The sequence below is a fragment of the Anser anser genome (genome assembly GCF_964211835.1).
Source record: "Anser anser genome assembly, chromosome: 7".
NCBI lineage: Eukaryota > Metazoa > Chordata > Aves > Anseriformes > Anatidae > Anser > Anser anser.
Genome location: NC_139727.1, coordinates 39,954,062 through 39,978,081, shown reverse-complemented (window position 1 = coordinate 39,978,081; position 24,020 = coordinate 39,954,062). Strand labels below are relative to the sequence as shown.

General features: G+C 43.1%; 1 long non-coding RNA gene across 1 annotated transcript; it reads right to left on the bottom strand.

Moving 5' to 3' along the window:
- Nucleotides 1-3,257: 3,257 nt before the first annotated feature.
- On the bottom strand, nt 3,258-9,161 carry LOC310902417. The gene is made up of 3 exons (XR_014586715.1): nt 8,149-9,161; nt 5,717-5,773; nt 3,258-4,910 (listed from the first exon to the last, which is right to left on the bottom strand). It is a non-coding gene; the product is annotated as an uncharacterized lncRNA (long non-coding RNA).
- Between the last annotated feature and the right edge of the window lie 14,859 nt (nt 9,162-24,020).

Below are 24,020 nucleotides of genomic sequence, written 5' to 3'. Positions count from 1 at the left end.
GTATGCAATCCGTTATTATCACTATTACATTCCTTTTGCTTTTACTTCTGTCCAGATTTCCTTTTGCCACTGAGTACCTTTGTTTAAGATTATTTTTTCCTAGATATATTCTGTTGAATTTTTCCAGGTTGTGTGTCATTTGTCACCGTTCAGTAGGAAACTCTGCTTTGAAATCCCCTCTGATCACCGAGGCCATAAACTCTGGCTATCATATAACCAAAGTCAGAGATGAAAAGTGCTGTCAGGTCATGGAGCCATTGCCACCAGTGCTCCTGCTCCCGGGATGGAGCTGGCTCTCGCCTCCTGACAGCGTCCTTTGTCGGAGGGGAGCCCTGGTGGTATCTTTGGACGGCTCTCGTTGGACCCAACTCGGTGTTTGCGCTTGCAGGCAGATAAGATTCTCTTTCATGTCCATGGGCCATCAGAAAAGGAAAATCCAACGCACGGGTGGAATGACTCCACCATTGTAACTGGACGACCCTGCACAGTTTCAAAAGATATTGCGTGTCCGTGCATCAAAGAATTTAACGACAAGGACAGAAAGGCATGGCTCGTTCCTGCAGTGTGGAAGCTACTTTTAGCCAAGCACCAAATGCAAAGCACCAAGCACCTAAACTGTAGAATATACTTTTGGCATAATGTTTAAATATGGAATAGCTTTGTGCCAAGTGAAAGATAGAAATCTAGTAGCTACTATTATAAAGTGATCTAAACCTGATATTTTTAGTAGAAAATTAATGTAAATAGCCAAACTAAGGGAATAATCTCTTTCTCAGTGAAGTCAATGGCAAAGCTTTCTTTGATTTCAATATGCATGAATTATGGGCTAAGAGGAAAAAAACATAGGTTATTTGTAATTGTAATTGACTTAGTTTGCAGTGACAAAGTTGCTGCATGGAGGGAAGGTGTGCTTCCTAATTGTCTTCAATTTCTTGCTATCGCTAGATGTAACTGTGACTACCCGTCGGTCTGTAATATTTTTTTTTCACCTGCTGGGACACTTTGCTATGCGTGTTAACAGCACCACAATTGCAGCAGGGACAGTCCTGGCTGATGTTCAATTAGATTAAAACCAGTGATTTTTTTTAATGCTTTTGTTGTTCTTTTTGACATGTGGGTGGTTTTTCATTTCTTTAAAAATGTGGCATGAAATTCATCACAGTAAGAGCGTTCCTTTATAAGCTGGAACAAAGAGGATATAGAGGAAACTGGTAAGTCTTTCAGCATAGCTCCAAAAAAAAAAAAAAGGAGAAAAAAAAAAGAGAAAAAAATTAAAATGGTGTATTCTTCTTTCTGTGTTTAGGTGAAATGTTCAGTGACTGCCTTTCAGCTTATCAACTAATTGAGGAGAGAACGGTAGCATAAAGGAATTTTTTTGTTAGAGAAGTAATTAATTGATCATATGCTGTTTCTTCAGCAATTATGCGATATTCCCCTGTTAATCTGTTTAAAACTATTGTGTCGGTATAAACACCCAACATCTTTGCTTTTTTCAAAAGTAGACAAACGAGGTCCTTCCCTTCTTCTCTGGTCAGCCTCGGGGACCTGCGGCTCGTTCTGAGCAGGGCTTTCCGGGAGCGCTTTCTCTGTCAGGAATGCCGGATAACTCCACAGTCGGGAGACTTTTCCATAATTAAACTCTGTGCAAAATAAAGGGAGATCTTCATCACACTCTTTGTATTCATATAAAATCTGTTGCCATGGGAGCTGGCATTGAATAGCAAGGTAGGCAAAATCAGTAATGTTACATTACGTTTGCCCTGTAGCCACTGGAGGGTCCCTTAAAATAAAGTCGCTTTTTATCTTTGCTTTCTGAATAAACATAAAACTAGATTTTTAGTGCAAAATCCTGATTTCAAGGTTATTGATGCCAGACTAAATTAATACAGTCTGTGCGATAGCATACAAAATCCCCAGCAAAGCCAGGGATACTCCTGTCTTTTGAAAGCTTGACATTTGTTTTTCATCATGAACTTAAAGGTCACCAGCTACAGATGAATCAGGATACCTGCTTGAGTTTACATTTACATGCATTTTATTTTATTCCCATGTGCACTTTTTATGAGATCCATCACTGGAATAAAACTGTAGCTCTCTCTTATTATCCAGGTTTGATAAACTAGAAGAGTTATCAACGTGCTGCCTTTAAGAACAGACTAGTTGTCTTCAGTGCAGCTGCAGTTCGGTGGTGTGCAATTCAAGAAATCTCTGCTTCCTTCACTGCTTGGCTCGAGCATCTCCACTAATTTCAGTTGCAAATACAGTGTTAAAAAAGCGTTTCTCTGTTCCTAATCTGTAATTCTCTGCATTTTGTCATCCTGCTCAATCCCTGAAATAATGGCAATGTTGCACTGTCAAAGCAACTGAAAAATGGTTTGTGTGTATTGATGCTTGTTTAATTCTTATTTTATTTCTACAGATGAAGATGCAATTAATCAAAATGCAGGTTTCAGAACTTCCAGTGATTCCAAACGCCTCATTCAGACTTACAATGAATGTGTCCCATGTCTTCTGCATATGAATTTTTGTTTTTGTTCAGGCTAGCAAGTGACCTGTATTGCTGCACAGATTTTTTTGAAACCAAATAACATTTTATATTTTTACCAAAATACCTGTGGAGCTGACAGAGCATGATGCATTCATTTTCCTTGATTTTGTAGTGAGGGAAAAGGCTAGCATGAATAATTCAAAAATAATGCTGAGACTGTTAAGATTTAGTACTGGAGAGGTCATCACAGTTGGGAGAATGAGCTAGGAGACTATTACTATTCCACGATCTTTGAATCTCAAGGTGACATCATTATTATTTCTCTATATCTATAATGTGGTGCTGCAACCAACTTATTGCAGTGTTTCTCATGTAGGGTAGAAAGATCAATTACATACAGACCTCAAAATGTGAACTATAAGCATAGTGTCCAATAAAACTGTCATTAACAGTCACCACAATTTTAACTGTATGCTTCCAGGTCAAGCTGTTCTAAAAATGATAACTGACATTGAAAGGTTGAATAAAGAGCACTCACTCTAACGGGGACATTTCTGTACCCAAATAAGTTTTCGTTAACAAATTTGCTAATTCCATTCTTGAGTTTACAAAACCGTTAGATATTTCGTCGATTCCTTTCATTGTTTCTGTTAGATGCATTCACAGACAACCTGAAAAAAAAAAAAAAACACAACAATCACAAGTTTTCCACATGATCAGCATCAACAGCAGTAGTGCTGAATGCAGATATTTGCCCTGTGCAATTTGATTTAATTTATTCCTGTCTTCGATGAGAAACTGAAAGATGCTATGGAAGTTACCGTACAGCAGCGCCTATTGCAGGACTTTAGCTATTACCTCACCTCTCCGTGTGCTGTTACCTCCGCAGCGTGCCGTGGAAGCGTGCGTTACCCGAGCAAACAAGTCACTTACGGATCCTCCAAAGCAATGCATGCCAGGAAACAGCCGTCAGGACTTGAGAAGAGTCTCTCGACTGGGTAAGCACTGCTTGTATGTGTAATTAAACATTCATTTCCCTTGGAGAATATTCCTCAGGACTGTAACTCTTCCTATAAACACGTTTCCTACTTGTTTTATTTTCTTTTTGTAATTTTCACGAGTTTGAAAGATAAATAATGCGGCTTTCATAAGGAAATTACAGAGGAAAAAGGCTTTGTATGCCACCTGTTCTGAACACCAGGATGCTTTGATGCGAGTACTGTTCCAATGTTCCTAAAAGACACTCTGCGAATCCTGGAAACGATTTCCTCTTCTGTTTTGAAGAAGCAAGCTCCTCTCCCGCTTTCTTAGTTCTTTCCCGTTTTCCTTGTGGGATGTTTGTGACAGGCACCTGCACCTGGATAATGGCAGAGCAGGAACAGAAGCGGGAGCAGGAGCGGGAGTAGGAACAAGAGTGGGAGCAGGAGCAGGAGCAGGAGCAGGAGCAGGAGCAGGAGCAGGAGTGCCCTGCCAGAGGTGCAGACCTGCAGGAGCTGCCAGCACCCTGCCTGCTCTCAAAGCCTCTCTGTTTTAGCCCGTTTCCTCCCTCCTGGCTGTGTACTCCGTCCGCCTGGCAGCCCCGACCCGCAGCCGGGCACATGCAGCACACCTCGTTAGATCGGGCCGTGTGAGGTCGGCTCCATCAGCCTGCTCCTCGGTGGGCTTCCCAGGAAATGTGCCCTGATGGCTGTTGGATAGCCAACGACACCTTCGTATGTTCAGGGTCAAAATGAGCTTGTTGGTGACTTCATTTTTCTAAATTCTGATTTGAGTTCCCTTGCTTCTCTGAACCAGACATTTTTTACAGCAAGTATAAAAATATTAATATGACTAAGTACGCACAGGCGTGGAACAGGTAGGAAAAAGAAATGTGAAAATGAATATCCTTCATCATTTCACTTGCAAGGCTTTCAGGTGTGCACAGCTGGAGGGCCGGGGCACTCTGGTGGTACTATGGACTCCAGCCCTGCTGAACCAAAAATGAAATGTGGTCAGAGGAATCAAAATTAAATAGGCTGGGAGATATGCAATCCTGCAGCAGGAAAAATAAAACTGGGAAACAATGTCTCTCTAATGATGTCAGGAAAATTAAAAAGAGAATAAAGCGGTGGCTTCCTAGGTATAGCTTTCTTCCTGTTCGACCAAACATTTATTTTAATTTTTAGCATTTGGAGGAAAGCCACATGACTTAAGCTCCAGTTCACCCTCATTATGCAATCTTAACTGCCATAATGTTTTTGTCGGCCTATTGCACATAATGATGTTCGCCCTCTGCAGAGACGTGGTCCAGAGGCGGCGGTGATTAACAAGCTGGGTCAGCGTTGCTCGGCCGAACGCGCCACGCTGACGTGCGGCTTGGGAGCCCCAGAAAATCTGATCTGAGCACCACCACTAGCGGTGGTCGTCTTCTGGTTGGATAGAACTGGAGAAAGAATTGGAGATCGGGGAAAAAAACAAGCAGGTTTTATGGCAAAGTTATTGAAAACACTGGAGACTTAGGCTTACTTCTGCCTTTATCACAGACTTTCTTGTTTTGAGGCACGACACTGTGACAGCTACATTTACTGTCTGAAATTTGTTCAGGTACTGGGGCTACGGAATTCGTGATCTGAGCCCAGCAGTCAGCAGGGGGAAAGGCAGAGAGGAGGGTCTTATGTCTGAACACGGTATGGGGAGTCTGCAGGTTAGGATTCAATTCGAGCAGTTTATCTGCTGTAGCATTTCTAAATTTAATATTGCTCTGATTGGCATGAGAAGGGGTCTGGGACAATTTTTGCTGCCAGTTTTGCCTTTTAGGTGACCTGAGGATATCATATGGAGCCATACATCGTACACCATACATTGTGCTAAATTTTGCTTGGAAGGGCAATCTGGCTGTAGGTGATCTTCCTTGACATCTAAAAAGCATAATAAGAATTCAATACTCGTGAGATACTGTTGACAAAGATGAAGTTTTTGCAGCATCAGGTAGGGAAGAAATCATTTTTATGCCAAAGAGCTTAGATTTCTTATTGTCTTTTGAAACAACACTGTGGGCTTTTGGAAAAGGAAAAGCAATGGGTGCCCTGGTCCCCAGGTCAACCCCAAGCAAACACAGAAGCAAACATTTTCAGTGGGTTCTTTGTTCATCACCATACAAACTGAAAAAATCAGTCAATTAGTAATAGATGTTGTAAAAAGTGCTGAAAAACTACAACGAGAAACAATTTCTTAGAATGCTCCAGTTACCTGTCACGAGGCAGTGTCTGTGGCCAGTTGTCAGCTGAGGATGGTTTTTGTATTCGGCTAGGAGAAAAGAGAAAGGTGGCAAAAAAGGCTAAAAAGAGTTATTAAACCTGTTTATCATTAAATAAAATGTACAAGCTTGTTCATAATACAGGAATGCAAAGTATACTGTTCGAGGAAATGTAAACGTAACTGCAACTATTTCATTTCATGTGAGGTTTATGTTAGCTCTCCTATTAAATTTAATGGGTTGCCTCATGAGAAGCAGCTCATTAATATGAATATGAAGAGCATGTCTCAACCTGCAGACTAAATAACACGATATGTGATGTTTATTTTCCTTTGGTAGATCTTTGCTTTTTAAAAATATGAACTAATGCAGTAGAAGTAGAGGGAGTCTGGGGATAGAGCACTGAGCTGGGAACCAGGAGGCCGCCTTCTCATTCAGCTCCGTGTCATATACTTCGGATGTGAACCTGAGCAAATCAATTAACTGCTGTTTACTTTGGTTACTGAATCAGGTTAAGTCAACGGACAGTGTAATACTTCACTTATTTTGAGGCTAAATAATTTTAATTAATTATCCTGGTTTAGATTGACATCACGGGATGCCTGGAGTGATGGGCAGCGCTGAAGCGGTGACCTGGGGCTTGGATTTGGGGAGACCAGTGCCGAGCTGGGCTGTTGGGTGGAAATGCTTCACCCGGCTGTGTGGCTGCCCCATTGGGAGGAAAAGGGACATCCGTAGTGCCTTCCTCCCCTTTGGGGCAGTGGGTGAAGGATGGCATCCTGTGGGTGAAGCGTTCGCACGGCGTAGGGTGCTGCTTGATGGAGTTCTGGGAAGCTGCTATGTGAAAAAAGCTAAATGAGCAAAAACCCTTAAAAATGAAATTGAAAAATTAACCAGCAAACACTGAATTTATGGCCCTCAAAGGAACATTAACTTGCCCACATTTATCAAATTAGGGTTAATTTTCCAGAAGACAGAGCCCCTTTTGTGGTTTCACTCTCTGGCCACAAAATTAACACTCACCTGTGAACTGCAGGCATTGTTCGAGGGGCTGGTGCCTCTGGTAACTTGGCTTTTGTTTGTTGGTTGTTTATTCATCGGGAAAATTTTAAATTCACAAGTAGGTATAGGGATTGTCTTAAAACCTTCCAGTGACATTTGTGTTTAAATAAATACTGAATGTAACTGAAAACTGCCAGAAATCCAGGCCTTGATGCTGCAGTGGGACACGATGGGTTGTGTTGCTATTGTTCCGTAATCACAGAATTATAGAACCACAGAACATCCCGAGCTGGAAGGGTCCCACAATGATCATCAAGTCCAACTCCTGCTTCCACATAAGACCACCTAAAAATTAAACCATACATTCTTGGACTCAGCAAGCTTGATGCCCTGGCTGTCCTGGGGAGGCTGCGTCACTTAATTCCGTTGACCGGACTTATTTCATAGTTCCTGTTTCATTGCAATCACAAAAATGAAAATGAAAATATTTAATTGTGTAAAATTGTCCACTGAAACACTTTTAGGTCATTCCTACCCCTGCTCCATTCCCAGCATGGGGCTGCACTGCCTGGGAGCAGCTCCAGAAAAAACCCTGACTGCAGACACCCTTCGTGCTGGTGATGCTGGTGCACACAGGGAGGGAAGGCTGCTCTACTGGTTTAGCACCAGAGGCAATATATCCGTGTAATTAGAGATAAATAAAAAGATAGGTGGGAGCCTCCCCCGCACCTTTTCTATTGCCTTCTCTACGCTTTCCCTACGGATGGGCACTGCAGTGCTCTCCTCGCATGGTGTCCAAATGGCCACTGGTGGAAAAGCCTTGCTTTGTTGTATAATAGCATTAGGATGGGTTGCAATGAAAGCTAAAGTGAAAAAAAAAATAAAAAAAAACGGGTCTAATCAAGTTCCTTACACAGTTTGAATCCACCAAACTTTTAATAATTAACCGTCTTGAATGGAACTCATAAAAATTACTTAGAAAGACAAGTAAGACCTGCACTCTGATCCTTAACTTGTACAAGTAAAAAGTGTTAAGCATTCTATTTTTTTTTGTTACATTTTTGTTCCACTGCGCATACTCAGGAGACCCCTTTATTTCAAATTTAAAATAGTCTACGAAAATCTGTATTGACGTAATAGCTTATTAGGCTACAAGCAAAATATTCCCAGAACTAATTTTTAATTAATATAGTTCACTGAAAACTTATAAAAGATTCATACATAATATGATAAAAGAAATAAACATCCTCAATACCATGTCAAGTTTCTTTTCTTTGTAAAACATTGTTTTTTCTCCTCTGCTACCAGAATAATAAAACCTGCTCTTACAGAATTGACTTGCGCTTGTCTTTGGCAGGTCTGTCAGATGTGATATTTTCTGATAAATAAAATGGCACTTTTTAATTCAGAGTCAAATTGTCACCTTTTCTCACTCCGGGTTCTGCCTTTCATAAAAGTCCCGTATTTCAGATCCGGATTCCTGTTGGACTTTGGCACTGTCCCTCCAACACGTTGCTGCACGGCTGATGGAGTCCAGCAGAAATCATCTTTGTGCTCTACGTGAGTCTTATGTCAGTCATAAAGTAATTAAAAGTGGCAAGATATGACCCAAATTCATCTCATCTCTCTGCAGTCATATCAAAGTGATATATCTAGTCCAAGATCCTTGCTGTAAATTCCCTCTGTAGGCAGAGAGGAGATACTGGCATCTCCAGAGATGTCTTTCGGCCACGTTTCTGGAAAAGGAGGGCGCGCGTCGCAGGTGCTGAGCAGGAAAGCCTTGCTTGAGGCACTTCCAGCCAGGTGCCCCCCAGGGCTCTGAGCTGTGTCCCACCGGCGGGGGCTGGCAGACCTTCACAGGCAGGGCGCTTCTCGGCAGAAGGTGCAGGGAGAGGTCCCCTTGGGGCTGCGAGGGGCTGTCTCAAGCCTTTGCAGCAGGGACGACCTTTTGCGACCTGCTTGTCACCAAATACTCGAATTTTGTCCTACGCAAAGCAGCTGCTCAATGGGCAGCATGAGGCATTGCTGTGCTGTTCTGAGAAGCCCTTTCCTCCTTACTCCCTTTCCAGAGAGTTAGTCCTCCCCAGATATAAACTGTGCTTCGTTTTGTATTGAATTCTCTTTATTTTAGTCTGCTCATGATTCCATTTGCATCGGAGGTTTCCACTGCAGTATTTCATGCAGAAGTTAATCTGGGGAAGCTGGATGTTATGCAGGCCGGGTAATAAAACCCGGGGGCTCCTGGTCGTCCATCAGGAGGGAGCGGGACCGCCTGGGTGGGAGCGAGCCGCAGCTGAGGCATTCAGTAATAGGGTGGAGGCTTTACTACTTCATCCTTCCTCGTTTTGGCAAGGGCAGGAGAGGAATTAAATTGGAAGGCTGACAACCTGAACACACATTTCCTGCACTGTTATTCCTGGTAGTTGCTTTACTCTCTGCAACAGTTGAAAACAAAGGATGTGTTACGCTTATCCTGAAGTGATGATCAATTAAGAAAAAAAAAAAAAAAAAGAAGACAATTTTTTTACATAGCTATAATCAACTTCATTCTTGTTGCTCAAAAAAAAAAAAAAAAAAAAAAAAGACATTCACATTTCTGCCGAAGCTGTACTTTTGTACTTTTAAACTTCAGCAGTGTGTGAAGCACAGGACCATGGGGTGCCCCCAGGGGCCGGGGGGATTTGGAGGCTGAGTGACCACTGCCCGCGCCTCCGCTGCGGCACGGGGGAGTCAAAGCTTCTGCTGGTGCTCAGGAGGAAACAGAAAGGCAGGGGATTTATCTGTGTTCATGTCCTCCCATCTGTGGTTAGCGGAAAGATTGAAAACTGAAGGCTGAACTACGGCTGCCCGAGCGGCCCCAGGGGCGAGCTGAAGGGTCGCTCACCTCTTGGCCCTAAGAGCATCCCCAGGTTCAGGAGAACCTTGTGTTTGTGGTTAAGGTGCGCCCTTGTGCCACTGCTGGAACCACTCAGCTTTGTGTCTGCAAAGCTATGAGTAGTTCACGGGAGAAAATCTGATTCATTAAACACTATTGGGTGGACACGTGTAAATGGGTGCTTTTAATACACGTGCATATGCCATAGGCCTGTGGAAATCAGGGCATTAAGTGCTCCATCCCCTACATCGACAGCATGGCCACTGCAAGAGTGATGGCAAGGTGCAGTGATAGTATTGGGCATCTCTTGGAAGACTTTCCCTAATTAGTCCAATTGAGTACCTTAGTCTAAGTCGGGATAACGCTATATATTTAACAGGATTTAGTCCTGTGAATTCTCGATATGCTTAGCTCCTACGTAGCTTTAATACACTCAGCATTTTCCAGGATTAGGTCTTAAGGGCTTGATCCAAAACCATTTAAAATCAATAGGTGTTTTCCTTTGACTTCGGTGGGTTTTGATTCAGCCTCTGTATGCCAGTCAATACTTTCTGACGCAAGTACAGAAAAATATGTTAAAATCATATTTCCAAAAGCCATATTACTTATTTTACACTCCACAACTTCTTGAACTCTATGCAGATTTGAATAGGGAAATATTAACCAAAACAGTAATGATATTATTAGTTGAAGTTTTAGCTTTTAAAATCAATAAAAAGTACCACTGGGTATTCTTTAATGTTATAGAAGAAAAATGATTAATTTAAGGTTCAGGTGCAAGACAAGGTCAGGAAAGAATTGTTACTGTATACAGTGAGCATTTCATGATGAATTTGTAGTTTGAAGTATCATTTTATGATGCATTTTCTGTTTTGTTATCAGGGGAAGTATGATGGGTGACATACGAGTGATCACAGTGTTTTGGTGCAATGTTCTGTGATGGGCTTTTCATAAAAATTAGCTGACAATGTCATGAGTATACAAGTAAATTTATAGCTTTCATACTGGACTGCCATTCCCAGAGCTATTTCCAATCACTTGGGCTTTTTATTAAGTTTATTGTTCTTTTATTGTTCAGTGGAGTGTAAGCAGCAAGATTACAAATAAATGTAAGTTTCAGTGGGTATGAAGTCAAGCTTGCAGAATTAGGGAAGACGCAAGCGAAGAGGAGCAGAAATTAATTTGAATCATTGGTGATATGAAAGACCACGTTCTGACACTTCTTGTCAAACGCATACACCGTGAGCAGTGTCGGAGGCTGACATCCTGCTCCTGCCAAAGTTAGAAGAAGAAAGTCTGGAAAAAAAGTGTCAGTCGTGCTGCCAGTGGACTGGCGGAGGGTTTCACGTTCGTGCTGGGGTTCGTTATTTATTTTTGCCCGATTTGCTTCACGCGGGATTTCTTCTTGCTTCTGACTCCGGTACTTGCTTGTGGCGTAACGAGACCAACAAGTGGGGAGCCATGAACTCTCTGGTTTTAGTGTCATTCTCATCATGTCTCCAGCGTGAGACCTTCAGCAGTTATTTCCCTCTACTTTTTCTCCCCTCAAAGAATGAATACTTTATCATTTTGGTTAATATCTTGACCAGCAGAGCAGAAAATCAGACTCATAGCTTTTAATGACACATTTTCAACTGCAAGTTAGTCAAAAAAATCATTTTTATGTGGTTCTCCAATACTTATACAGACTTCAAGAAACATAATTAAAATTTGTGTTCCTTCTTTGTTATTACTGCCGTGGACTCCACTTAAACTGGATGCTGTTTGTCTGGGCAATCAGACAATAGCTGGAATCCAAAAGCAAATCGATTTGCTGTGTGGCTTGTGCTATTACTTAAGTTATAAATAAAATGATTTCTCCCAGATGGCTCCCCGATGGCCCCGCGCTCCTCCCAGCGCCGCCGCGGCTTCCCATCCCGCGCGGCTCCTGCTCGCTCCCCGGGAGGCTCGGCGGGAGCAGAACCGAGCCCACAGCTCGGACGGGGCTGGGAGGAGATCATCTGGGGCCCGTGGGGCTCTGGGACCCCCCAGGAGACCGGCGCGGAGGCCAGCCCCACCTGGCTCCTCGGGAAGAGACCTGCCGGGGCCGCACACTCCCGGGGAATGCCGTGAGGTTGTCGGCGGCGAGCTGCTCCCCTCGTTTATTTTCCTAATGCAAACATTTTGAAACAGAAAGGCTAACTTTTCTCTGGGTTGTATATTTACTTCGTAGGCAAGTTGTGCTTCCAGAAATGTGGGCAGGGCACCGATGGAAACTATAAATCTACATCTGAGAGCATGCTATGTACGCTTGCCCGTGCTTTGTTTTCTTTTCGCCTTTTTGGATGACTAAAATCATTAATCTAAGATGCTAAATTTTTGTATTTTTTTTTTTTTTTTAGAAAACTGGGAAGATGTAACCTATAATCACCCAGCATTTGTAACAGAACTAAAACAATTATGATGAAAACAAATATATTGGGAAATTGTGGGACTAAAAATAAATATTTTTCCATGAACACAATAGAACTATATTGAGAATTACAGGCAAAAAAAATCAATAAAAAGTAGTATATAATGGCTACAGAGTTCAAACAAAGTGCATTCATTCCCCAGTCCCTAGGAGGACCCCTGATATATACGTGCAAAAGTTAATGAAAGTCAGACTTTGTTGTGTCATCAAAAAATAGCAAAGAGGTTGGCTGCATTTTTCCCTACGTTTTGGCTACTCGTTGCTCCATAAATATAGCACCTATTTAAAGGACCGAGCCTTGTTCCCATTAAAGTCGGTTGCAAATCTCAGACAAACTCTGGCACGGGTCTGGGGGCCCAAAGGCGCGCTGAGCGCAGCAGGGTGCTCGGGGGAGCGGGTGCTCCCGGGGGAGAGGAATAACAGCTTTGTCTGCTCCCAAGGCTGTGGGTCTCGCTGTTGCATACATTTGCATGAGCCCGATGTATTTCATCAAAATAAGTCTAAGACTTATTAAGTCTAAGACTTATTTTAGATTTTTATTTTAGATTTAGGGCACGCAGACTATTTTGACTTGCTTTTTGGTTTTAAATGCCGGGGAATGGACCGACGGAGAATTCCACACAAAGCTGGGCAAGGCTCAGGTATTTACCTCCTGACTCCAGACGCTGGGGAAAAACTCCATGCATACGTGTGCACCGAGCTGCTGGTGGCTGCTGGGGCAGGACGGGCCCTGCAGGATGCACCCCAGCCCTGGGGAAGGCCAAAAGGGGGCTGCATCCCCCCCCCATACCCCTCCAGCCCCGTCCCCGAGCCTGGTCTCCTCCAGCTCCTCCAGCACCACAAGAAGGCCAGGAGCCAGCAGGAGACTTGTGGAGTTGTAGGAAGCTTGCCGTCTGATTCACTGTAGAGTAATCCTGCGCCTCAGTCAGCCAGGAAATATTTGATTAATAAGATTCCAGTTGGAGAATAACATTAATGCCTCCATTTTATTTTGTTTTCATTATATTAGGTGACCACAGCAATACTGCATTTTGTAAGCATCCAGAGTACTTCTTCCCATGGTGGCCTTACCTCCCCTCTTTCTATTTTCCCACTGACACTGAATGACTCTTGCCCTTCCAATCTTGCAATTTTTAATAAAGTCAAAGAAAATATAATCCTGGGAACATTTGTAATTGATTAAGTTTAAGCTGCAAGAGCCTAAACCAGGGCCTATTGAAGACAATGAGAGCCTTTCTATTTCTTTCCATGGGTTTCGTAAACTTTTGTTTATGAAGGAGGCCTGTCAGGAACAATGCAATTAGGAATCTGTCCATCTGAGCCTCTGCTTTGCTTCACTTAAAAAAAATAAACATTTTCATTTTGCTCATTGAAAGAATACGGGAAAGGATGAGAATGGAGACATCCATTCTGGCTCCAAGCCAACCCAGTTTGGCCACGAAGCAAGTTTCCTATAATTTAAAGATATGCTACAAAAGAAACCCATTGTTGTTCCAGTCTTTATTTGATTGTTTGCAACTTAAAAAAAAAAAAAAAAAAAAAAAGGCAGCAAACTCCTAACTTTTCAAATTAGTTTAAAAAATAATTCTTAGAACGCTCTTTCCCAGAAGATAGGCTGGCTCCTGGGCACAGTCCCTCCTCCTGCACTCAGCCCCGATACAATGGCTGGCTCCAGAGCAGCAGCCTTCAGATGCAGTTTTGCAACTCCTTCTTGGATGAGTAATCCTTACTTCTGTCCCACTCACATGAGTAAGGGATACTTAAGTAAGAAATAGTTGAAGGGTCTGGCATCCTGACCGCGGCGGAGGAACGAATTGAGCAATGGCTTTTGAAAGCGACCGTCAGCGTCTCTGTAAGCTTTGCGTGAACATCTTTCACAGAGATTTTAGACGTGGGCACAGCAGTGACCCTGGGCTTAGTAGGCACCTAGCCAACGCCTTTCATTTTGTTCAAACACTTTCCTTCAGAAATAACCGGATTAACCACGTTAACATATTTTTTAAATGTATTAAATGTATTTAATGTATTAGTTTGCAGAGGCAAGATATAAATGTGATTTGGGATCATGGGGTTTTGAGGAGGGAGGTGCACCTTGCAAAATGCACCGATTGTCTGAAAGCATGCATTGATATCAGACTTCAAGATATTGGTTTAAATTTGCAAAACTCAGTTGGGTTAGCAGGTCTTTTGCATAATCTGATCTTCCCAAGTGCACTTTACAGCTTCTAGTAATATTTAGAAATAAACAGAGTCTGTGTGAATGTTCACCTTTCTGGAGTCTCCTGCGGGAATACGAATCCCAGGAGAGAGCTTTCTTTTGCTAATGCTGGGGCTCTCACATTTTGTTTCATGTGGAGTCCTTGGGAGCTCTAATACATTTTGGGTGGGTAATGTTTCCATACATTACTACTCCATTCATAATCCATTACTTGGATAATTCCTCATTTGTGAGACCTGGAGAAATTATGGTATTCACAAGCATTTTTTGAATATTTATATAATGTCATAGCAAGGCTTAGGGTATCAGTTGGCTGGAGACGAAGGCAAGATCCCGAGCTGTTCTCATACTTAAGTGCCAGTTTGAGGCCTTGGCAAAAATGTAAATTGCAGCATTGGAAGGCAAAAATCATCGAACAAGAGGATCACATTGTAAAGCAGTTATTTCAACAGCTGCTGCCCGTAAGGGGGCATCTGAATTTTACAGGGGAATAGTTTAACTAGCCAGAAGTATTTCACAAAGTTTAGAATTATTAGCACAGTAAAAGATAAACATCCGCTGATGCTGGGTGGCACGCGGAGCTGCTGGGCTGTGGGCACGGCTGCGGTCCCTGGGCCGAAAGCTGCTCCCAGGCAGGGGAGGAGACGCTGGCGTGGGGGGAGCGAGGGGGGCTCCTGCTGTGTGGCAGCCCTTGAAGGACGAGGACCGCGCGGTCCAGCTGCAGCATTCCTGGGATGTTTCCCTCTGCTGTTGCGGTGTCGCTGCCAGCATCACCACCGCCGCTCCTGGCCGCGCTGCCCAGCTCCACTCCCGGGGGATGGCGCTGAGACGGGGCATGGAGCAGAGCTGGGAGAAGCGGTGGGCACTGCCACAGGGCTGCAGGAGAGGCTGGCAGCCGTCACCACCCGGTAGCATAAACGTTGCTTGTAGAGGTGCAGAAGCACCACTGGATTAGCTTCTCCGCAAAGCAAAGCGTAAATAGGTAAGTGGCTTGCCGCAGGCCATGCGGTGAGCCAAACCGAGATCTGAGAATAAACATGGCTCCTGAATCCAGTTTCCAGTTTCTAGGTAGTAGGTGTTTTTTCCTGTCTCCTTCCTTTGTAGGAGTTATGTTGTGACAGTAACTAATGTGGTGCAATCAAAATACTTCTTACGACAGTGCGCAGCATAACCACGCAAAATAATGAGACTTCAGTAAAGAATCCTTTTGGGCAGGCTGACACTCAGGAGAAGTTTATTATAAGTAAACAACACTTGATTTAGTTCTGAATCACTTTGGGAGACTCCTGGTTCTGGGACTTGCAGCTCCGGAAGGGAACAGTGGTCAGAGAATGGGCAGCGCCGGCTCCATGGCACAAGCACGCAGCTGAAGCATAGTACAGACAGATATTTCTTCCCCCTGTAAAATGTTCTCAGTTCACGAGTACAGACATCTCCCCATACAGCTAGGAAGTAGTGAACTTGAGGATCGTGTCAGACAGACACAGAATTGTCCATGGCCTTCTCCCGAAAGGAGATTCACCTTCCTACACACTGGTGCTTCCTGCGTTGGGCAGGGCCTGTGCCATAACCGAGCTGTGGCACCCCGAGGGGGACGTGGGGTGGGAGCTGGGGGTGCTCGGAGCCACATAACCCTGAAGGACTCGTGTCTGCACGTGCTTGAGAAGCCTGAGGAGGACTAGGGCTCATCTGTGGTAGTTAAATCTGACACACAAAAGCTTTTGTGAACGCATTGAGAACGATTTACATTACGTGTAGGAATTCCCTTTTCTGGGAACCGAATCACACTGTCGTGGCCCAGGCAGAGCTCCACGCCTGCTGTGCCAGCCTCCATCTGCCTTCCACTTGCTGAGCGGAGCTAAACCCAGTCATCAAACGGCTTGACCGTAGGTCTTTAGGCATGGGCTTACTAATTGTCCTTAAACGTAACCTGTTTACGTAGCTGGTTTGCAGGGTGATGTCTTGAGTGCCCCTTCTGATGCCCACCCAAAGTTAATGGCACAAGCCCAGTAATTTCAAGGGAATACGAACTGGGCCCAGTGGTTCTTACTAAGGAGACTGAATTCTTGCAGGGTAAGGTTTTTGTGTTCTTTCTGTGGTGCTCCAGTGCAAGCAGAGCTGTTTTTATGGGAAGTGTGATGTTGCTTGTATCGATTTGGCAACTGGGGAGACGGTGTTAGTGGGTGACCTTGAAAAATGTGATAAGTGGCAAGGGTGCTGAAAGGTTGAGGCACAAAGGGGATGGCTAAAAGCATATTTATTTCTAGCCTGTGATGATAGAGGGGTGAAGCTCATGGATCTCTTCTCCATAAGAAGAAGCTCCTCAGTAGCCATGAGTACTTTCTACTACAGTCTTCTCAGCTTTGCAGAGAAAATATTCACAGCTATAGTAGGGTTATGTAAAACCTGATAACGATGAACCTTTAAACCTCAAAAAGAAAGAAAAAGAAAGAAAGAAAGAAAGAAAGAAAGAAAGAAAGAAAGAAAGAAAGAAAGAAAAGAAGGAAAGAAAAAAAGACCCATATATTACTGTGGTTTGCATTGAAAATGATACAGAAAGGGATTAAAAATAGCCAAAAGAAAAAAAAAGCATGAGTAGAAATGTAAACACTTATCTTACTATGCCTGTGGCAGATGTATGTGAGCGTAGTATGTAGCAGCAGAGTAAGGAAATTACCAAACATTTCCAAACCCTGTTCTGTCTGAGACAGAGCAAACATGCCCCCCTGGGGTGCAGATGGTTCCTGTACTACTTAGGCATCCATATAAATATTTCTGTTTGCCAGAACGGAGCGGAGATTTTGGCTGTTAATGATTTATTATTCTCAGCACAGTGGTAATTTAGTGGTTTTCCTTGTAATTTAGCATGAACTCTTCAAAGAAAACTGTGAGGACCAGTCCCTAACCCTGCAAATGATCCAGCTTGTGCAAAGGAGAGCATCTTGGCCAGCTACTCTTGCTAATCAGAAATTAGCAGAAAAACAGCATGAATACATAAAAAATGAGTTCATAAATTATGATCGATGTCACCATTTCATGTTGCAAGAACCACAACAAGGTGCATCCGAATGGGCAGGGAATGATTTTCGGGCTCCGTGGCGTTAGTACAGCAGGGATGTGTCATCTCCGCGTGGAGCAGAGCCAGCAGAAGGAAACAGGAAGCCAGGGACGCTGAGATAGAAGCTGCAGGAAAAAAATAGGCTCGGCAGCAAGTCTTCTTGCTGAAACATTTAAATAAAACTGTTCTTAGAGGTTCTGATGTGACAGCCCGTGCTGGAAAAGGAAGAAATCCTCTGTCCCCTGCTAGCCGCGAGTCGTAGCAGAGCGCCTGCCTAATTCTGGGAAATGTTAAGGCAGGTAGTCAGAAAAATGGGAACAGAAAGTGTCATTCTTTCAGATTCCCTGAGTTCTAAGAAAAATGCAAAACCTGCACTGTTCAAATGAATCAGAGCTCTGTGACCGGCACAGTCGTTGTTCTGACTGGTTAAAATAACAGAAAAAAAGGAAAACAGCTGCCATGTACGAGATCTCTGACACACTGACAGTGCCCTGCACTCCCCATGTCAGTATTCCTTATTTTTCCAGGAGCATATGTTCTGCATTTCCTCATCATTCCTCCAAAAATCAATTGTATTCCCATAGTATTTCCATAGCAAGTAAAAGTTGTGCTTTTATTATTCTTTCCCTAGTGTGTGTGCTGCTTGTGAGTGCTCACGTTAGCTAGCACCTGGGAGAGCCCAATGCAAAGCTTTGGATAAAGTTTAAAATAAAGCCAAGTGATGCATATAATTAACAAAGTGGTTGATAAAGGCACTTGGTTTTTCCCTGCTGTATTTTAGAAATGTGTTTCTCAAGCACAATCCTGTGTCCATCCAAATCAAATCCTGGCTGCAGGGGTTGCCCTGAGAGACATCAAGCTGGTTTTGTAAACCTGAGATTTAAAACAACAACAACAAACAACCAAACAAACAAACCCATGAACACACAAAATTTGAATTCTTTGTGTATACCTTCCGGGGTGTAAGTCTGCTTTGGGATTGTCATTTTTATCTATGGTCATGGAAATTAGATAATGCCTGTTGTTGAAATGGCATTTGAGAGTCTCAGGGAATCAGCTGGTTCTGAGTTAACTTTCAGAAAGATACGCTGGATTTCTTGGCACAATACTGGACACCAAGTGTTGTAGCATTATTTCAAGCTTCCCTCAATGGGCAAGTCTCAAATACATCCTGTTTTCAAGTTGTGTGTAAGAGGAATAATAGGCTTCTGGAGATGTATTAACTTATAAAGTGAAGAACTAAGATTCCTCCTTCAAAGCTGTGATACTTGCTCCAGGTCCTCACAGTAAACTCACATGTTTGCAGGCACAATTGGTACACACTGCTTGGTTTACGTGCCAAACTTGCATTAAAAACTTGCATTATTAGTACTAATAAATGCTTTGGAAGCATCTCATTCACAAAAGATACTGAGTTCCTACTGAATGCAGTGTGGGCATCTTTTAGAGGTATGACTTACCTCCTTAAAGCAGTCTATAGGTTTAATTTCCTTGGATACACTGCTTGAATAATTTTGTTAAAAAATAAAAAAAAATATTGCTGGATGAATAAAAAGATCCCTTCATAATTAAGCTTCATAAAGAGATTACAGAGCCTTTGCATTTTCCTTTTGGTGGTCATTAGTGTTCTCACATAGGGACAAGTCTTCCAGAAGAGTTCTCTTTGCCCCTTTTACCCCGTGTAGTTCAATCTGACTTTTTTCTCCTTATCTATTGGTTACTTCAAACTTAGAGATGTGTTTGTTCACACCTCAAGTGATTTCAGCGTAAAGCCTGTGGCCTCATAGATGAAATGTGCATCAGGACACATTTACTACCACTGCATACTGTGAGTTATTTCAACTTTTGTAGCAAAGGAATTAACACTTCTTCCCTCAACATTAGCGTTCAAAGTTGGATGATAGTTGCTTTTAAACGAGAGGGAAGAGCAAACAAGGAGAGAAATAAAGAAAAGTGCTGGCTTTATTCTCAACCTGGGGAGTCCTATACGGTGAAGGGTAACATCTCCAGTATGGCACTGCAGCAGGTTTCAGGAGGACGATGGTTATTTCTTCTGTCAGGCCCAGCCGCCTGTCACAGTTACTGAGATCCACTCCTGCGCCACAAACTCCTGTGCAGCTTGCACTGAAGTTGTGAAAGCAGAGGGGCCCTAAAGCCCCACCAGTTTGCCCGGTGCTTGCAGAAAGCAGGGGAGGGGAAACTTGAAAAGTGGAGATTTTAAAATGGAAGTGCATTTTCTTTATGTTTTTGCCATTAGGTCAGGGCACACAAAGCTGGGAGCAGAACATCGTTTAAGGATTGAGAAGGGAGGAGAGGAGAGCTGGCGGGCTGCAGGCCACGGCACCCTGCAGCTCCTCTGGGGAGCGCACCCTGCTACCGCGGGGGCTGGAGAGGGCTGGGGTCAGTGCCCCCCACCCCGCGTCACCTCTGGGAGCTGGGAGCGGTGGTTTGCCTTTACGCTGGTTAAACTGGTTATCGCTAAAACGCAGATTAGTCTGTCACGTGGCTCGTGTTATTTACGAGTGGCTGTCTAACCTGTCAGTGCATTAGCAGAAAGCCGACGGGAAGTAGCGTAGTTCACTCCTGGAGTCAACCCCCAAATTAATTTCCTTGTCTGAATACAAAATCTACCTTGTCTGGTCTCACGTTTTTTATTTACTGCCGCATCTTTTTTGAGCTCTTTGTCAATAGATTTACAAATCCTGTCTGTTGGTGAGGAATTCTTAGGAAGAATTTTTTATATGGGATGTTTCCAGTTATCCTTCCACCTACTACTTAATGTGCAATGTTTATTTATTGTTGTGTTGTATGATTGCAATAAACAATTGTGGCTGTCAGTTTCTTCTGATTAAATACCGTATTTGTTAAATAAATAAAATGATAGTAATGAACTGGGCCATTCTTTGCATATAATGTATGACTTTCATATTTCTGACACTTTGGAAGATATATGAAATGCTGATATGCAGGAGAAGGCTTGTAAATCAAAGGGAGTTGGAAGAGATTCTGATCTGCTTTGTAGCAGAGGGTCATCTTTGCCATTACAAACTCTGAGGGTACTTTTGACTTCTCTCTGGGCCAAGACGTACCGGTCGGAATAGGAAGCCGGACCCAGAGGACACTCATTAACAGCTCATGAAGGAAGGATTTTAAGAGACATGAGCTCTCTCAGGATATGCAGAAAGATTTGTGCGTGCAATTAATGGGTCAAGGTGCTGGGTCAGGATTACATGTGGTGCCTCCATCCATGCATCTGACGATCAGCACCCCCAGGTTGGCTTTGCTGTAACGATTAGTTATTGGTCCCGGCAGAGCCACAACTGAGGTGCAGGGATTTTTTTCCACCTCAGATCCGAATATAGATAATGCTGAGGCACGACGGGTGGATACCGTCACCTGTGCTTGTTGATTAAACAATTGCTTGTATTTTCATTCATATTATGCTATGTTACTTCAGCTCTTTAGTCGTGGGGTTAACGCCATGATTTCTCTCTTTGTGGAAGTCCTGTGTCAAGTTCGGTGGCTGGGGATGCTATGGCAGCAAGGCATTTCCACGAGCTCCCTCGCAGCAGAGCTCGGCAATTCCCAGACTCAGTAATTCATGTGCAAGGTGCTCTCACACCTCCTCTTCATTTTATTCTCAGTATTCCGCCGAGCAACCTTATCTCCACCTATCAATTATTGTGGTATTAATTTATATCACTCCGTATCTCTCCCTTACTTTGCGGTTTGCCGCATGCTTACTTAAAATATGTCAACGTCCCTGAGTAGGTTGCTGTAAAATGAGGCCAGGACTGACTGTTGCAGGTTGATTTATGTGCTAACACCACAGCAGAGGGTTTTTTTTGAGAGTGCTTAAATAATGAACAAAAATAAGATTTAAAAAAGTTGTCAGAAGAGTACCCAGAGATACTGTGCAAACAGGAAGCGTTTTGATTATGTTTGCTGGTGCAAAATTAGTAAAGAGTTTGAAATCGTCTTGTGCTTACAGATTCCATTGTTTTCAAAGAATAATTCCATCTATTTTAACATTTTCAAGTATAATTCCATTGGTAACAGCTCTTCCTTTGATTGTGAGCTACGCTAATTGAAAGGTGTGGTGCAGTGTCTGTTTTGGCAGTTATGCTTGTATCTTTTGTTTAAAAACTCAAAGTGTTGACTTTCCTGTCCAGCCTTCCTTAGTATTTTCTGTTTTGGTGATGTGATGACAGACTTACAGTGTGTTTCCTTGTGTGTATGGTAACAGATGTTTATGTGAATAACAGACTTTTTTATGAAGGCACACACTTTATAGCCAAATACTAATTAAAAATAATTGCATGTAAGCATTTTTGTTTATTCCCTGTTGTGCATCTTTAATCATTTGAAATCACCTGCAGTTGAAAACTGAGGCAAAGATTTGATACTGCAATTATAAGAGGCCATCTGACTCTATATTAGAAAGGAACAGCAACATATTTGAAGAGGAAATTATTACAAAAAGTACGCGAATGCCTGCCCTCTCTCAGTTCACTTTTATGCAGGATGAAAATACCAATGCAGGGTTTTGTTAAACTAATAGGAGTTTAAGGTATCTTTTCTACTGAAGCAATTGGTTCTTGACTGACATCCTTTTCAGGACATATTCCGTGCACTAATAAGCTCATTACTAATATATTTTAATTAGACGTGTAACAGATGGTTCAGAGTAAATATGGGCAGTAGCACTTTTTAAAGAATAAAACCCACAGGTTCTTTTTAAGGACTCAGCGTCTCGGTTTGGACTTTATCAGTAGATGATTGAGGTAAGCAAAGTGAAAATTAGTCAAAGGCACTTGAAGTCATGAAAGAAGTAAAACTGAACAAAACGAAAAGAAACAAAGCCAGAGTTAGCAGAGCCGTGTGTGTTCAATAAGGGCTAACCAGTAACGAAATGAAAGCACCGTTTGTTCACGGTTCGACGCTATTTTCATCTTTGCGCATAAGTAGGTAGTGTTTCATTTCAGGTCCTGATGTGCAGCACCCGGGCAAGAGGCCATGCAAATTCGGTGTGCTCCTGGTGTTTTCAGTAGGTTTGGACCCGTCCGTGCAACGAGGCAGCCTGAGCAGGGGATGCTGCTCTGGCAGACGATGCGGGAGCCCACAGCACCTGCCGTCACTGCCAGCTCTGGTCCTGCTCACGCGTTGTGCTGTGATCTCCTGGCTGAGACGGGGCAGAAATTGCTGCCCAACCTGCCGCGGGCCTTAGCTCTCCTGTGGATGACAAGTGACGCTCACAAATAATATGGCAGGTCCTGGTAAAATTAATAATATATAAATCCGTGGGTGAGGTCATGGGGGTGTATCATCAGGAAAATTAAGGGATAGTTCTGGTTCAGTATGTTTTATTTATTGCTTTAAGAGATGAATGAATGGGAACAGCTGATTAAGCCCATCATGGGAAGGTTCTCAGTGAAAGGAATTACTCCATGCCTCTGTTCTCACAGGGAGAACAAGCTGGAGAGAGCAGGATATTGAGTAATTCCGATAAGGTTCATTGTCATCCTGAGTTGGCTTTGGCTTTTACTTGGAGAAGACCTTCATGAAACAGGTGGGTTTTTTTTTTTTTTTGAACAGGAATTAAATCCAAGTATTACGCAGCATGGTGAATTAGTTCTTACTAGTGAATTAAAAATAAGAAGCAGATAGTGATATCTCTTAAGCATATTTTCCTCCTCTGAAATTCCAGCGCTGAGCCTCTTTGAAATGCAGATCCCAACCTAAAGTGATGGCAAAGCTCAGCATTACCAAGACGCAAGGATCAGCAGATAAGAGATGAGTGAAATGCAGAACTGCATAATGACATACTCCCACCCTTAGGGCAGCTCTCTTACGAAAGCACACCATAATAGAGACAAAGGCTGTTTTGTGGCCATAATACACAAATGTATAGCCGCTGCATGCCTAGAGCCCCCTTCTCGTGTGTGTCAGAGAACCACGAGCCCAGCAGAGCACGTGTGGCTGCGGCTGCGTGGCTGTGGCTGCGTGAGCAGCTGCCGAGCCCTGGTGTGCCTCTCACCTCCTGGAACCTCATATCGTAGGGTAAACACGGCGTGGAGGAGGATCCAGCAGAAAAATTATATGATATTTGACCTTTTTGTAACATAACATTTCTGGAAAATATTATCACACATGAGATTTCATGTAGTAATATTGGGATTAATTATGTGATAGATGTAGCACAATGTAAGCGTTTTCCGCATTGTGCTGGTGCAGATGGAATAATATCATCTGCAAGTCAGGCTGCAGAATACCTGTGATCCTCTTCTGGTTTTGGTGGCAGGAAAAGATTTCAGTTCCAATGAGCGCTACCAGTGAAGTGCCCACTTAGCTAAGAAAGTGCCATCATACATAGGCTCCTTCATGGGTCTGCAACCACACTGCACCATGTGTTAAATAAACTAATAATAAATAATAATAATATAATGAATAATAAATAATATAATAATAAATAACTAATTGGTTCTGGTTCAAACCTGAGTTACCAGTTTTACTGCAGTGCCACCTTGTCTGCTTCCAAAACGTATTCGGATTTTCACCACGTTCAGGAGGAGCACACCAAGCTCCCTGCAAGGAGCTTGATGGACATCACTGAGGGCAAACAAACAACTGTGAAGGAAAGTCAACAGAGGAAGGCTATTTTTTAAAAATTGTTGAACAGCTACTGAAAAATA